At 43.3% G+C, this 15,640-nt stretch overlaps 1 long non-coding RNA gene across 12 annotated transcripts in view; it reads right to left on the minus strand.

Annotated features, from left to right (window-relative positions):
* LOC140916053 (uncharacterized) overlaps positions 1-15,640 on the minus strand; it is an 88,151-nt gene that overhangs the window by 69,045 nt on the left and 3,466 nt on the right. For 10 of the 12 annotated variants that reach the window (XR_012160394.2, XR_012160393.2, XR_013636185.1 and 7 more), the window contains exons 2-4: positions 15,362-15,435; positions 3,167-3,408; positions 2,115-2,248 (exon numbers count right to left, since the gene is read on the minus strand). This is a non-coding gene — a long non-coding RNA (uncharacterized LOC140916053). Of the gene's footprint in view, positions 1-1,612; positions 1,795-2,114; positions 2,249-3,166; positions 3,409-15,361; positions 15,436-15,640 lie in introns of those variants that run through there. The other 2 variants (XR_012160401.2, XR_013636186.1) reach the window with 2 other exon arrangements.

Below are 15,640 nucleotides of genomic sequence, written 5' to 3' on the forward strand. Positions count from 1 at the left end.
AATGCTTGTGGTGTTTAATGTGCTCCTAATTGTCAAAGTGATCTGAACGAGCTCCATGCTTGCCGTGGTATGGCGTCTGCACAGAAAAAGGCGCGGAACGATTGTCTGCCGTTGCCCTGACGGAGGGAGGGGCGACTGACGACATGGCTTACAGGGTTGGCTTACAGGGAATTAAAAATCAACAAAGGGGGTGGCTTTGCGAGAAACTGAATGGCCCCCTTAAGGACAGAACTCAAAACTGGGTTTAGCAGGCCATTGATTTCACAGAGGGAGAGAGGGAGGAGAAAATGAATACAAAACAATTCTGGTCTATTTCTTGTTTTGAGCCACTTCATCTATCTTTATACATCTTGCTGGCGGCAGACTGTGCAGTACGACCGCTAGCCATTGTCAACACCTGGGTGCTCGGCAGAAGACGGTGCAGTATGACTACTGGCCATCATCTTCTGCTAGCTGCAGATTAAAAGACAGTGCGGGACTGAATCGCCACGAGACGAAACAAGGGAAATGACCTGGCTGAGTCACTCCCATGTTTGCTCAGGCGCCCGGTTAAAAGAGCACCCAGGACTACGTCAATGACGGCTACCAGTCATACTGCACTGTCTGCTGCCAAAAGGCAATAAACTGTTGCTGTGTAGCAATGCAGTACCACGTCTGCCAGCACCCAGGAGACATACAGTGACAGTGAGCTGAGCGGGCTCCATGCTTGCCATGGTATGCCGCCTGCACAGGTAACTCAAGAAAAAAGGCGCAAAATGATTGTCTGCCCTTGCTTTCACAGAGAGAGGGAGGGAACGGGGGCCTGACAATATGTACCCAGAACCACCCGCGACAATGTTTTAGCCCCATCAGGCACTGGGATTTCTACCCAGAATTCAAATGGGCAGCGGAGATTGCGGGAACTGTGGGATAGCCACCCACAGTGCAACGCTCCGGAAGTCAACGGCTGTCTCGGTACTGTGGACCCACTCCGCTGATTACTTGCACTTAGAGCATTTGTGTGGGGACACACACAATCAACTGTATAAAAACACTTTCTACAAAACCAACTTCTATAAATTCGACCTAATTTCGTACTGTAGACATAGCCTGTGTCTCTTCAACTGGACTCCACTTCTGCAGGAATCTACTACTTTAAAAAACAATGTCTCTTTTCCTGTGTGACTTCTACAAACTCTACAAGAAATACACACACACACATCCTGCCACCTCCTCCTCTACATGGCATTGGGCCAGAACTGCTCCTCCAAATTGGCTGAGAATCCAAACCAGCCTCCTTGCAAGGAACTACATGGATCCCCTGCTCATACACATCACACATAAAGCTTCCATAATCCTAGCTGCAAGGGCAGCTCCCATTGGGCCACTTTATTTAAAGAGCCCCCTCTTTACCCAATCAAAGATAATTGCTTAGGTAGAAGTAATGACCAGTAACAATCGCAGTGCCATGAGTAATTGGTGGATACATATGAGGGACCACACCCACAACCAAATTGGGATTGAGAATAAACTTCTTGGAGAGTAAAAATTGCCTGCAGTTAAAATGTTCTGGTGTTTAATATTACACAGCACTGTAAGCAGTGAATCACCATTTTAGTTATTCTCACCCTCCTCTGTTCTCCATTTTGGACAGGCTACTTGTTGTCCCTTTGTTCCAATTTGGTGCCCTTTTTCCAAGTACTTGTCCCTGATTTGACAGTCACAGCTTTGTTGGTGTTTGAAATTCTTTAGGTGGTTGTGTAAGTAACGGATATTGTAATCTGAGTGGATACTGCTGGCAAGTCTGCCCAATAACTAGAAAGAGTGGGAAAGGACAGGTAATCAGTGTGAAAATCTATATGCTAGTGGCAGCCTGTGTTTATGTGTCAGCTAGGGTTGCCAACCTTCCAGGATTGGCCTGGAGCCTCCAGGTATTAAAGATTAATTTTTAATGAAAGATTATGTCATGTGATTAAATCTCCAGGAATACGTCCAACCAAAATTGGCAACCCTAGTCTCATCGGGGAAAGCAGGGCTAGCTGGTAAGTACTATAGGACTCGGGGAAAGCAGGGGTCGCTCTGTTAGTACTGAAGAAGGTCACAGAAGGAGAAGACAGAAGACCAGTGTGACCTACCATCATTCCTGATCCTGTCCTTGGCAGAGGTGTTCCTGACGGCGAGTTCATGAGCAGTGGCTCTGGGTTCCTGGCGATGGTTCCTGGTCAAGAGTTCAGGGTTCTTGGTTGGGCCAGTGTGCTCACCTTGGTTCCTGCACAGATACAGTATTGTGTTTATGGTCTGTATATACTTGTTGCATACTCTTGTTTTGGGGTTTGGGTTCAGCCTTCATGCCTTTATTGTATTAAACCTATTGAGTGGTTTGTTAATAAAATCCCTTTTGGTTAAGTATATCACTGTGATACTTTTCACTGTAGGGGAAGGTTAGTGGAGGTGGGAGGCTGACAGTTGATAGATGCTGTTAGGGGGGCAACCTAAGATGGGAGAAGTCCTATTGATTTGGATTCCTTACTGCCCAGGCAGTTCAGGAGAAGTAAATGGTGTAACTCTGGGTGAACTGTGTAATGACAAAATCAGCCTGAACTTTTAAGTGGCTAGATTAGTCATAAAAGTGCTAAGTGTAGTAAAACCTGCACCAAAGCAAGAGGCCTACACACCACCACCAAAAGTATTGTAACCCATATTGCCACACCCTTGTCCTCCAAAGGAAATGGTACTCTCCTATTTCCAGAGACCCTATTGCTTTGCAGTAGCTCTTTTTCACTTAATTTTTTACTTTAATAACTGCTCTGAAGTCACTTAGGATGGGATTCTCAAAACACTCAATATTGACCTAACACTACGCCATTGAAATCCATGGAAGTTTTACCATTATTTCAGTGGACACAAAGTTAAACCAACATTAAATGCTTTTGAAAATCCCACTGTTACAATACAATCCAGAACGTTATTTGATAGCAAACCATCAGTGAAGAAAAGCAAAACCAAAGCACCTTCTGTGTACTTCTCAGCTCACACACAGTCTTTTAAATGAGCAGCTTGTTTAACTGTTCATCATAACTTGGTCATTTACCTAATAATATGAAGATTCTTCACTCTTCATATTATTAGGCTTTCTCTAAACTAGTCCAGTTCTCATAATTTATGTTTTCGCTTAAACTGTGCCCACCTTCTGCTTGTGTCTCTCATGAAAACTCAAGTTTTTGCCAGTACTTAGCTTGTGTACCGGTTGCACACTCATTCAGTCATTGCTGCTAATCTGTGAAGTTCCTTGGCAGATGAACTGTTTCTTTGGATGGGTCATTTGTCCAGGAATGGCATATGTCACAAGACAGATCAAATTCCCTAAATGCTGAATTCATTCCCAGCCAGTAAATACATCTCTGTGCCCTTGCAGACAACCTTCAGTCCCTGAGGGGAAGAAGAATACATTTTTATCAAATCCATCTTTAACACTCGTGGTGTAACTACACCCACTCGCTTATAGGTTGGACCTCTTCAAACAATTTGTTCATTCCTGATGTGGAAAAACAGGATGACTTAAAAAAAATGACTTGTTTTGATTCTCACCATCCAAAATGTTCACAGGGAATATTTCAGGGATCCAGTCAGTTTCTTATCTAACTGAACTTCTCTCAATCTTTCCCCAGAAACAGACATCTATGAACAGTCACAACATCAGCTTCTATCTTTGGGTCAATGAAACATTCCCTGCCCTGATTTTCAACCAGCAGTTTGTCCTCACCTGAGCTGCACAAGTTTCTTAAAATCATACTTTGGGAATCACTTTAGAGACACAATATACTTCTATTGGTAAGCTATATGAAGACAGGATAATATGAAACCTGGCTGTGCCAGTACCACTGTTAGATGTTACACTGCATGACCATGCTTCAGATCATAGAATATTACATGTGTAGAGCTGAAAGCGACCTCAGCAGATCATCCAGTTCAGTCCCCTGCACTCAAGGTAGGACTAAGTAATAACTAGCCCATTCATAAAAGGTGTTTTTGTAACTTGTTCTTAAACACCTCCAATGACGGAGATTCCACAACCTCCCTAGGCAATTTGTGCTCACCTAACCTGACAGGAAGTTTTTCCTAATATCCAGCCTAAACCTCCCTTGCTGCAATTTAAGCCCATTGCTTCTTGTCCTATCCTTGGAGGTTAAGGAGAACAATTTTTCCTTCTCCTCCTTGTAACATTTTATGTACTTGAAAACTGTTCTCACGTCCTCCCTCAGTCTTCTCTTCTCCAGACTAAACAAACCCAATTTTTTCAATCTTCCCTCATAGGTCATGTTTTCTAGACCTTTAATAATTTTTGTTGCTCTCGTCTGGACTTTCTCCAATTTGTCCACATCTTTCCTAAAATGTGGCACTCAGAACTGGACACAATTCTCCAGTTGAGGCTTAATCAGCATGGAGTAGAGTGGAAGAATTACTTCTTGTGTCATGCTCACAAGACTCCTGCTGATACATCCCAGAATGATGTTTGCTTTTTTTTGCAACAGTGTGCTACTGTTGACCCATATTTAGCTTGTGATCCACTATAACTCCCAGATGCCTTTCTGCAGTACTCCTTCCTAGGCAATCATTTCCCATTTTGTATGTGTGAAATTGGTTGTTCCTTCTTAAGTGGAGTACTTTGCATTTGTCCTTATTGAATTTCATCCTATTTACTTCTCCAGTTTATCTAGATCATTTTGAGTTTTAATCCTATACTCCAAAGCACTTGCAACCCCTTCCAGCTTGGTAGTGTCCACAAACTGTATACATTTACTCTCTATGCTATTATCTGAATCATTAATGAAGACATTGAACAGAACCAGGACCAATCCCTGCGGGACCCCACTAAATATGCTCCTCCAGGTTGATTGTGAACCACTGATAACTATTCTCTGGGAACTATTTTTCAACCAGTTATTACCCACCTTATAGTAGCTCCATCTAGGTTGCATTTCCCCAGTTTTTTTATGAGAAGGTCATGAGAGACAGTATCACAAGCTTACTAAAGTCAAGATATATCACATCTACGGCTTCCCCCCCATCCCTTTGTTACCCTGTCAAAGAAAGCTATTAGATTGGTCTGACATGATTTCTTCTTGACAAATCCATGTTGACTATCACTTATCACTAAGGCTACGATTTAGTCATTTTTAGTAAAAGTCATGGACAGGTCACAAGCAATAAACAAAAATTCACGGCCTGTGACCTGTCCATGACCTGTACTAAATACCCCTGAGTAAATCTGGGTGCTCTGGGAGGCTCCAGGGGCAGATCTGCTGCTCTGGACAGGGGGCTCTGGGGTGCCCACTGGTGCTGCGGGCTCCGTGGAACCTGCTGGTACTCGTGGCGGGGAGGCCTGGGGGCACCCGCTGGTGCTGGGGAGGGGCCTCAGGGGCACCCGCTGGTGTACATGCTGGTGCTCAGAGGGACTCTTGGGCGCGCACTGGTGCTGGGGGCTCTGGGGCACCTGCTGGTACTGGGGGAGGGCCTCCGGGACACCTGCTGGTTCTGGGGGAGACCTCTGGGGTGCCCACTGGTGCTGGGGGAGGCTCCAGGGCACCCACTAGTGCTCGGGGGGAAGGCTCCTGAATGCCCGCTGGTGCTCGGGGTGGGAGGGCAGCCTGGGACTACTGCTGCTGCTGCTAGCAAGGGGCAGCCCAGAACCTTCTCCGCCGCTGCTGGCAAGGGGTGGTCCGGGACTCCTGCAGCTGCTGCTGGAGGTGGGGGGGCAGCCAGGGACCGCTGCTGCGGCTCGGTGGGGGCAGTGCACATAGCCCCAGGGCCACCAGAGCTGCTTGGTCAGCTCCGGGGTCAGTCGCACCTGCTGGCTGCAGAAGTCAAAGAGGTCCCAGAAAGTCACATAATCTGTGACCTCCATGACAGACTTGCAGCCTTACTTATCACTTTATTATCTACTAGATATTTGAAAATTTATTTCTTGATTATTTGCTCCATTATCTTTCCAGGTTCAGAAGTTAAGCTGACTGGTCTGTAAATCCCTGGGTTGCCTTATTCCCCTTTTATAGATTGGCACTATATTTGCCCTCTTCCAGTACTCTGGAATCTCCCACATCTTCCATGAGTTTTTGAAGATAATCGCTAATGGCTCAGATATCTGCACAGTCAGCTACTTGAGTATTTGAGGATGTATTTCATCAGGCCCTTTTGACTTGAAGACCTCTAATGTATCTAAGTAATTTTTAACTTGTTCTTTCCTTATTTTAGGCTCAAATCCTACCTCATTTTCACTGGCGCTCACTATGTTAGACGTGCAATTGCTACTAGCCTTTTAGGTGAAAACTGAAACAAAAAAAGTCAAAGAGCGCTTCCGCCATTTCCACATTTTCTGTTATTGTCTTTGCTCCCTCATTGAGTAATGGGCCTGCCCCATCCTTGGTCACCCTCTTGTTTCTAATGTGTCATTAAAACATGACATATCTACATTGTTTGTGTCTTCACACTTGTATCAGCTTTACTCCCAGGCTTCCTTTTATGGACCATATTGAAAGCAAACCCGTCCTTTGAGTTATATACTACATTATGAGAGAAGCATCAGTGTTAGCTCTCTACTTCTGCAGAAGCTCATTCCTATACCTACATGCAGTCCCACCCCACTTGGAAACTTCGCATGCTTTTAAAATACATCATGAATGTCAAATCTGTATCCTTTACTCCATCTACTAGCCGACTTCTATTCTCTGATTAAGCACATTTAAGCAGAGATACCAAAGGAAATTTTTCAAGGATTGAAATAAAAATCATGGGATAGGTGCAGAACTGAGGCTTGCTCAAGGTGTTATATCATGTAAGGCCAGCTGTGCTGGAGCAGCCCAACCATCTGTCACTGATCAAAATCCTGCACTACTATTTAATTCTGGTACACAAGCCATGTGTGTGTTTTCTAAAACCTGTGAAAAATCTTATGCTTATTGTATTAGGAAATGATGTACTGCTTTCCATTTGAAAACACGAAAAGGTTTTAGTTCTAGGAAATCATTATACTTTGCACTTTCCCAGGTACTCAGCCAGTCTGCCTTTTTTATCTAGGGCTACATTTCCTCTTTATCATAAACAAAGAGAAATAGATGAGCTCAAGCCTCTAAATCCTCAGAATAGTAACCACATGTATGGAGTGCTTAACAACTGGCAGAGCACAGCTGGTGAACGGAGATGGAAAAGCAACAAGAGTGGTTGAGAAAACCCTTTAAGGTTAATTATCAAATCTTATGTGCACCCTAAAAACTGCATTGCAAAGAAATGATATTGGTGATGCATTACTGTAGCAGACATTCCTCCCTCTGAGGCTATGTCTATACCACAGCGGCTACAGTGACACTGTAGCACCATAATGTACACTGAGGGAAGGGCTTTTCTGTCAGTGTAGTTAATCCACCTTCCAAAAGGCAGTAGCCAGAAGAATTCTTCCATGGCCCTAGCTGTATCTAGTAGGGGGTTAGGTCAACCTAACTAGATCACACAGGACATCAAAAAAAAAATTTAACAGGTCAGTCTAATGTTTAGGTGTAGACCTGCCATCACTACTGGAAACAATACCCAAGGCAGGTCTCACTCTGCACTAGACCTGGTATCTTCTGGAAGAACAACAATATCTGAGTCCTCAACATTTGTGTCTATTAAAGATCTCGTTGGATTTTTTTTTCCAAGAATAGGGATATTACACTTCGGTGTCCTGACCACCAATCTGGGCATTTATATCCTGACTTCCTTACTTCCTCTCGTGGTTTCAGTTGGATATGGTATTCTTCTTTACTTCCCACCTGAACTGTTGTGTAGTTTTTCTATAAAGCTAAACTGCAACACCTCTAGAAGTGGCTGCATTTCATGGATGCTGTTGGTGAAATAATTTATATATATATATATATATATATATATATAGGCCAGGATCCTGCAAAATGTAATGCAGAAGCAGACATTTGCACCTGCACTGAAATCAATGGAACTCCACATAGGCACAAGTGTCTGTCCAAGCAGAGCCCTGGCAGGATCAGAGCTATGGTTTGTAAAATGATAAGGGTGCCTTTGGGATGGACAGTGTTGTACAAATGTAAGAATGAAAGATACCACTCCAGATAGGATTCTATTTTCCAAGTGTAAGAACTTCCACACTATATGGCCCTGCCTATATTAGGGGCATTTTTCAAAAATTGACCACAGATGTTAACACTGGGCCTCCAGATGCCAATGCAGGGTAAGATGACACGGTCCTTAAAATTGTGATAGCTAGGGCTCCCTGTCTGTGATCAGATCCCTGTGTTGTTAACACTGTTGGAACTGAACCACTGTTACAAATGGTGGGAACTTTGTTTAACACTGTCCTAGTGTAGATGGCACCTATGTTTTCAGCAACAAAACCTGCCTGTATGCGAGCCAAACTCTCCTAAGAGTTAGTGATTAACTTTTTAGCGCAAGCTCAGTCAGTGTTTTCTGGATTTATATTTCTTCTTTACCAGTATGGGAATCTGACCATAAATTTTAAGGGTATTATTGCTTCTATTGTGAGAGCAATGCTGAAGAACCAGGGGCTGTTGTTAGAGGGTGTACGACACTCAAATCCTCTGTGGAATAAACACAGAGGGGGACACATAAACACTGACCAGAGGGTTACACTTCAATAACCAAAAAAACTTTTCTTACACTTCAAACATGGCATGGACTTTATTCCTCCCTTAAGAGTGGTGCTTGGAGATTTTAAAATAAATATTGATTAAAAATAAAGTTATGCACATCTGAAGATGGTGTATGCTCTACTCTATTAACTTTTTAACAATGCACTGAGAAGCAATGCTTGGATGTAGACGTACACAAGCAATGCTCAGATATAGGCATACAGAAGCAAAGCTATATCTGGAGCATCACACATTTGAAATAAACACAGCTGGACTTAATTTCAAGGATTATACATTCAAATAAATGCATAAACACTCCTATATTAGTGTGAGAACATTCAAATAAAAAGCACACTCAGAGCATTTGTTTGAATGTGCAACTGTTTGATAATTCCAACAAATGTACTCAGTGGGTCAAATTTTGTACTCAGAGATATGTCAGTTCATCTCCCACGGAAACCAGTGGTGCTAATCTGCTTCTTTTCGAGACAGGCTCAAGTGAAAACATAGAATCACTGGACTGAAAGGGACCTCAAGAGGTGATCTAGTCCAGTCCCCTCCATTCATGGCAGGACAAAGTATTATCTAGACCAGTGGTTCTCAAAGCCAGTCCACCGCTTGTTCAGGGAAAGCCCCTGGCAGGCCGGACCGGTTTGTTTACCTGCCGCATCCGCAGGCCAATCACGGCTCCCACTGGCCACGGTTCGCCGCTCCAGGCCAACGGGGGCTGCGGGAAGCGGCGTGGGCCAAGGGACATGCTGGCCGCCCTTCCCGCAGCCCCCATTGGCCTGGAGCAGCGAACCGCAGCCAGTGGGAGCCGCGATCGGCCAAACCTGCTGACAAGGCAGGTAAACAAACCGGTCCAGCCTGCCAGGGCCTTTCTCTGAACAAGCGGTGGACTGGCTTTCTCCAGGTTGTCCAGAACATTTTGAATTTTAATCCTATCCTCCAAAGCACTTGCAACCCCTCCCAGCTTGGTGTAATCCACAAACCTTATAAGAGTAATCTCTCTACCATTATCTAAATCAGGGTGGGCAAACTTTTGGCCCGAGGGCCACATCTGGGTGGGGAAATTGCATGCAGGGCCATGAATATAGGGCTAGGGCTGGGGCAGAGGGTTGGGGTGCGGGGTGCAGGAGGGGTTTGGAGTGCAGGCTCCAGCCCGGCACCGCTTACCTCAAGCGGCTCCAGGGTGCCAGTGGCACAAAGCAGGGCTCAGGCAGGCTCCCTGCCTGCGTGCCCTGGCCCCGCGCCACTCCCTGAAGCAGCACCGTGTCCCTGTGGCTCCCAGGCGCAGAGGGCTCCGCGCTCTGCCTTCACCTGCGGGTACCTCCCCTGAAGCTCCCATTGGCTGAAGTTCCCCATTCTCGGCCAATGGGAGCTGCGGGGGGCGGTGCCTGCAGGCGAGGGCAGCACGCAGAGCCCTCTGCACCCCCTCTCCCAGGGGCCACAGGGATATGGTGCTGGCCGCTTCTGAGAGCCTGCCTTAGCCCCATGGTGCCACGGGTGGTGGCAATCCCTCGGGCCGGATCCAAAGCCCTGATGGGCTGCATCCAGCCTGCAGGCCGTAGTTTGCCCACCCTGATCTAAAACATTGATGAAGATATTGAACAGAACAGGACCCAGAACTGATACCTGCCAGACCCCACCTGTTACGCCGTCTAGCATGACTGTGAACCACTGATAAATACTCTCTGGGAACAGTTTTCCAACCAGTTGTGCACCCACGTTATAGTAGCTCCATCTAGGTTGAATTTCCCTAGATTGTTTATGAGAAGGTCATGAGAGACAGTATCAAAAGCCTTACTAAAGTCAAGATATACCAGGTCTACCACTTCCCCCCATCCATGAAGCTTGCTGTCAAAGAAAGCTTTCAGGTTGGTTTGACAGAGTTTGTTCTTGACAAATCCATGCTGACTGTTACTTATCACCTTATTATCTTCTAGATGTTTGCAAATTGATTGCTTAATTATTTGCTCCATTATCTTTCCGGGTACAGAAATTAAGCTGACTGATCTGTAATTCCCCAGGTTGTCCTTATTTCCCTTTTTATAGATTGGCACTATATTTGCCCTTTTCCAGTTGTCTGGAACAGATCTGAATTTTGAACAAGGGAATGTTCTCAGTAGTTTGGATCTACGGTTTTCATTTTGCCCATCATAAAGATGGGCTCATTTGCAAAATCCAGATCAAGGTTTAACTATGGAACACTCCCAAAGCTCCAGCGTGTTCTGATCCAGGGTTTAGTTTGACCTACCTCTAGTTCACTTGTGTTAGAGTTTCCACATTATATGCAATCAGATCTGTCTCTATTAAAAGCAAGAAAATCAAACACAAACGTACCACATTAGAGCAACAGGACTGCTGAGATTTAAGTCAGGATGTTCAGAGGTAGGTAAATACTGGAGCACCAGTTAATGGGAAGAGAATTCAGAGCCTCTCTGCAAAAGAGCGGTTTCAGAGTAGCAGCCATGTTAGTCTGCATCCGCAAAAAGAAAATGAGTTCTTGTGGCACCTTAGAGACTAACAAATACTCCTTTTCTTTCTGCAAAAGAGGTTTCAGCATGGAAATGGCAAAGCTATAAAAGGTGAAGGGTAAAAGAGAGGGACACGATGTGATCAACAGATGGGGAGGCCTCATTAGCCATACCTTTGTAAATTCAGTCCTGTGAGAAACATCCAAATAGTAAAAGTGAGAGGTGAGAAGGTGTGAAGACACCCGACCATTTCACCTCAAACTCTTCTCTCTTTTTGAGACACTGATGAAAAACTAGGGAATAATTAAAATGAGGTGGAGGAAAACAAGATTTTGGTTCTATAATACGTCTGTATCAGGTGATCCAGAAGGCAAAAGGTCAGTTTGAGGAACTACAAGGAATTGTTCAAATCAGTCAGAGGAGTTTAGCACCAAAAGATACAATGCAAATGGCAATTTAGGCAACTATCCAGGAGTACTTGATACCTGTTCTTTAAAAACTTGCAAAAAGCCTGGAGATTTTGTATTGTGCTGCTAGCAAACTGCTTTGATAATGTGTATTTGGACTGGCAGATCTCTGTTTTGCTGTCTATTTAGAATTGACTCGTGTTTTGCAGTTGGACACTTTAAAGATGATAATAAATGAATGAAGTGCACTTTTGTGTCACATCTCAAGTTGGTTTGGGATATTTCTTGCCTGCTTTTAAGTTTCTTTGAATGGTCAATCTCCAGACAACTTATTCTTTTGATTTTCAGGTTCAAAACAGCCCAAGAGTACCACTTGGTGACTACTAGTCTTGATTATTATTTTTCCCAAGCCCCTGCCAGGTATCCCCTCCCCCCGACTTTTCATTTCTTTTCCACTCCCTTCCCTTGAATTTCCATAGCACCCTATTATTACTCTAGTCTTCCCATAGATGTTCATGCTGAGCCTTTTCTATACAACTACACAATCACAAGAAAAAAAAATCTGCTGCCAACATTTGGTCCCTTGAGGCTGCTAAGTTCCTAAAAGTCAGCAGAACACCACCATTTACAGACCACTAGATGCTAGTGAATATGTGTGCACTAGAACATATTTACATTCCCGTACAAATAGTATGTGATTATTCCTATAGTGATGGTTTACACAGCCATATAGCAACTGGTACCTGTATTAATAGTTCAAATCTATTGTTGTAGCAACTGTTGGGAAAAATAAACATACAGTCTTAATTCCACCTCTTGCCAGTTCAGAATCAAATATGTTATAAAAACTGCTTCAAAAATCATCCCTTGTTGAAGGGCTTTTGCTAGATACATATTTAGGAGGTGAAGTCTCTTGGGTGTGTTAATCAGTCCAGGAACCATTAAATTCCAGGTTTATTGCCTATTTTCTGAATCCAGTGGTGCTGGAACAATTTTTATAGTGGAATCCTGAGGGCCATTGACCAGACTGCAAATCCTGTATATGATGGAAACCACTTCAAGCCAGGGGTGCTGCCGCACCCCCCGCATTCCCAATTCCAGCACCTATATATGAACCTATATCTTAGAACTATTACCAGACTGCTTCTGGCTCTTCCAAAGAATTACCAGTCCCTTACCTTGCTTCTGCCAACTCTTTTTCATTTCCATCTCCTCGAAGGACTTGCCAGTTCCTTTCCTTCCTTCTACCCTTGGCCTTAATGATTTCCTGGAACTGGAGATTTAGCTCCGCCAGGCCAATCTTTTTCTTAGTCCTCTCTCTCCAAAAGATCCTCACTCCCCATACCTGAGTTGCTCATAAAATCATTTGTAGCTTTCTCACATGCCACCAAACAGCCAACAAATGCTCACAACTTTTAGTCACTACCCAGCTACAGCTGGAGTCAAACCTGTGACTTGGCTCAGGACATTAATAATGGAATATAGTGACTATATAAAAACAACAAGGAGTCCGGCGGCACCTTAAAGACTAACAGATTTATTGGGAATATGCTTTTGTGGGTAAAAAAGAGAGGAAACAGACTGACAGAGCGAGAAGAGTACCCAGAAGTCACTTACTATAAGACAGGCCCAACAAGGAAAACAACAGAACACCACTGGCCATCACATACAGCCCTCAGCTAAAACCTCCTGAATACTGTTAGAAGCCTACAACTTTCCCTCTCCTGCAATTGACACCTCGTCATCAATAATTGAGAGTGGATTACATCCACCCTGATTGAATTGGCCCTGTCAACACTGGTTCTCCACTTGTGAGGTAACTCCCTTCTCTTCATGTGTCAGTATAATGCCTGCATCTGTAATTTTCACTCCATGCATCTGAAGAAGTGGGTTTTTTACCCATGAAAGCTTATGCCCAAATAAATCTGTTAGTCTTTAAGGTGCCACCAGACTCCTTGTTGTTTTTCTGGATACAGACTAACATGGCTACCCTTCATACTTCACAGGCTATATAGGCTTCACCCTTAAGCACTCCACCCACATTTTTTCAGGCTCCAGGCAAGGCAATTACCTAATTATTATGAGCTACACAGGACTAAACATTTCAAGTATGTAAGTCTCTGCCTCTCAACCTCTTGTTTGGATTTAGATTTTAAAGTGTTAGTTTACTCTGGCTGGCTGGCTAAATCCTCATACAAGCACCCATTAACGGACGTAAGCATGTCTTTAAATACTTTCTTGAATTGGGACCCTGGTGAAGGCCGTGCTGTAGGTCTGGGTGGCCTTCTTTGTGGTTGTCCCTCTTTTTGGAATGCAGGATACCAGACAAAGTAGTCACTGCAACATGTTTTAAGAGTGCCATGGGTGAAGGGACTTCCTAAACCTGCATAAACTGTGTATTCCGTAGACCTGCAACCTTCCCCAGATTTAATTCCTTCCGCAATTTCTACACCAGGAAGATAGCATTTTGGAGGAAGAAGTTTTTATGACATACCAGTAATAAAAGATGGCATCTTTGGGGCAGGGACTGCCTTTTTATTATTTGTTTGTAGAGTGCCTACCAGCAGGTTCGTGGCCCATTAATGGGACTCTTAAATGCTACAAAAATACATATAATAAGTAATCAAAATAAGACAATGACGACCTTGCACGTTCACTCATGCAAGCAGTCCCATTGACTTCGGTAGCCTGCTCATGTGACTAACAGTTTGCAGGATCAGGTTATATATTTAATACAAAATACTGTCTTCCTTCTAACAGTATTCAAACTTGTGCATACACTGCTGTGCTGCAAAGGAATAATAGTGCTCTCTCTCTCTCTCTCTGTTCCCTCCTCAACCCTAATGTGCAGCAGAATAAAGAAGGTATCTGCTAAGTGGGGCAGGATGTCTGAATAGTTTCTTCCTACAGTATTTCACTACCATTCCCATCCCATCCCTATGACTAGTTGCTTCCTTCAGCACTACCATGTTATTTCCATTATGACATAAACTGATGAGGCAAAGGGAAAAGACCTATAATCACAGAGCAGCCCAGTGATAGCCCAGCTAATAACATGAAATAAAAAGTCCTGTGTTTCCTTGCTCTTGTAGGAGAAAATGATTAACCACAAGCCCAGAACTCATCATTCAACACTCCATCTTTTTTAAAAAATAAGGTACCACATGATGACTGAAGAAGAACAATTTTGACTAAGCAAAGGCGATTGTTCCATTTTCTGTATTACACAACCTGTAATTTTTAAGCTTGACTTTGTACATATACTTGTAAAGTAGTCAGATCAGACAAAAGCAGAGGAACGCGAAGGTAACTGAAAATAGACCAACTTCTCAGCAAGCAGTAACAGCCATCATGTTACAAACAGCATGTATTGTTTACGTTTTGCATATGGTCTATCCCCAGTAGGATCAAACTTCAACCCATTGCATTTTCTATTCACCAAGAAGTGCACTTGTGATGCCAATGAGGAGAGAGCATTATTTTCTGTTGTTTATTTGCCATAAAATTCTGCCAAAAACATTTATTTCCTTGGTATTTAGTGTTTTTTTCCACAAAACTGATAGAAAAATATTGCAGTAAAGTAAAAGAAAGTCTTCCTTATCAACTTCTTGCTCTTCCAAGACAAATAATAAGTAATAATAATTCATTTACTTTTGCTCAGCCAGCACCACTGTTTTTGCTATAAGTAAAAAGAAGCATTTACCAATGAAATTGCTTTCTACTTGATGAAAACAAAGATCTAAAACTGGCTGCCTCTTGAAATAAAAAACACTGAAAAATGACAAAGAAATAAAACCTTTTACTCTCCTAATTTACTGTTATTTCTATAAAGAGAAACATTTACCTTTAATATGTTATTGTCTGTTCAATCTTGGGTACGAGAAAAGCCCTTGTAGGAATGAGGGAAAGTTTAAATGTCTAAACAAACAGAAAAATGATTATGATGGCTATGGAACTGAAGGTAGTTCAAGTAAAATTCTGCTTTTTTAGTCTCTGTGATCATACAACTAGGAAAATTCTCTGTTATCCTTTATTAAAGCCTATAAATGACCAATGAAAACAAGAGCCTAGCTAAATCTGAAGAATGAAACACTAGCAGTTATTAACATCCTTTTCAGTAGGA

Source organism: Lepidochelys kempii, chromosome 8 (assembly GCF_965140285.1).
Source record: "Lepidochelys kempii isolate rLepKem1 chromosome 8, rLepKem1.hap1, whole genome shotgun sequence".
Classification (NCBI taxonomy): Eukaryota; Metazoa; Chordata; order Testudines; family Cheloniidae; genus Lepidochelys; species Lepidochelys kempii.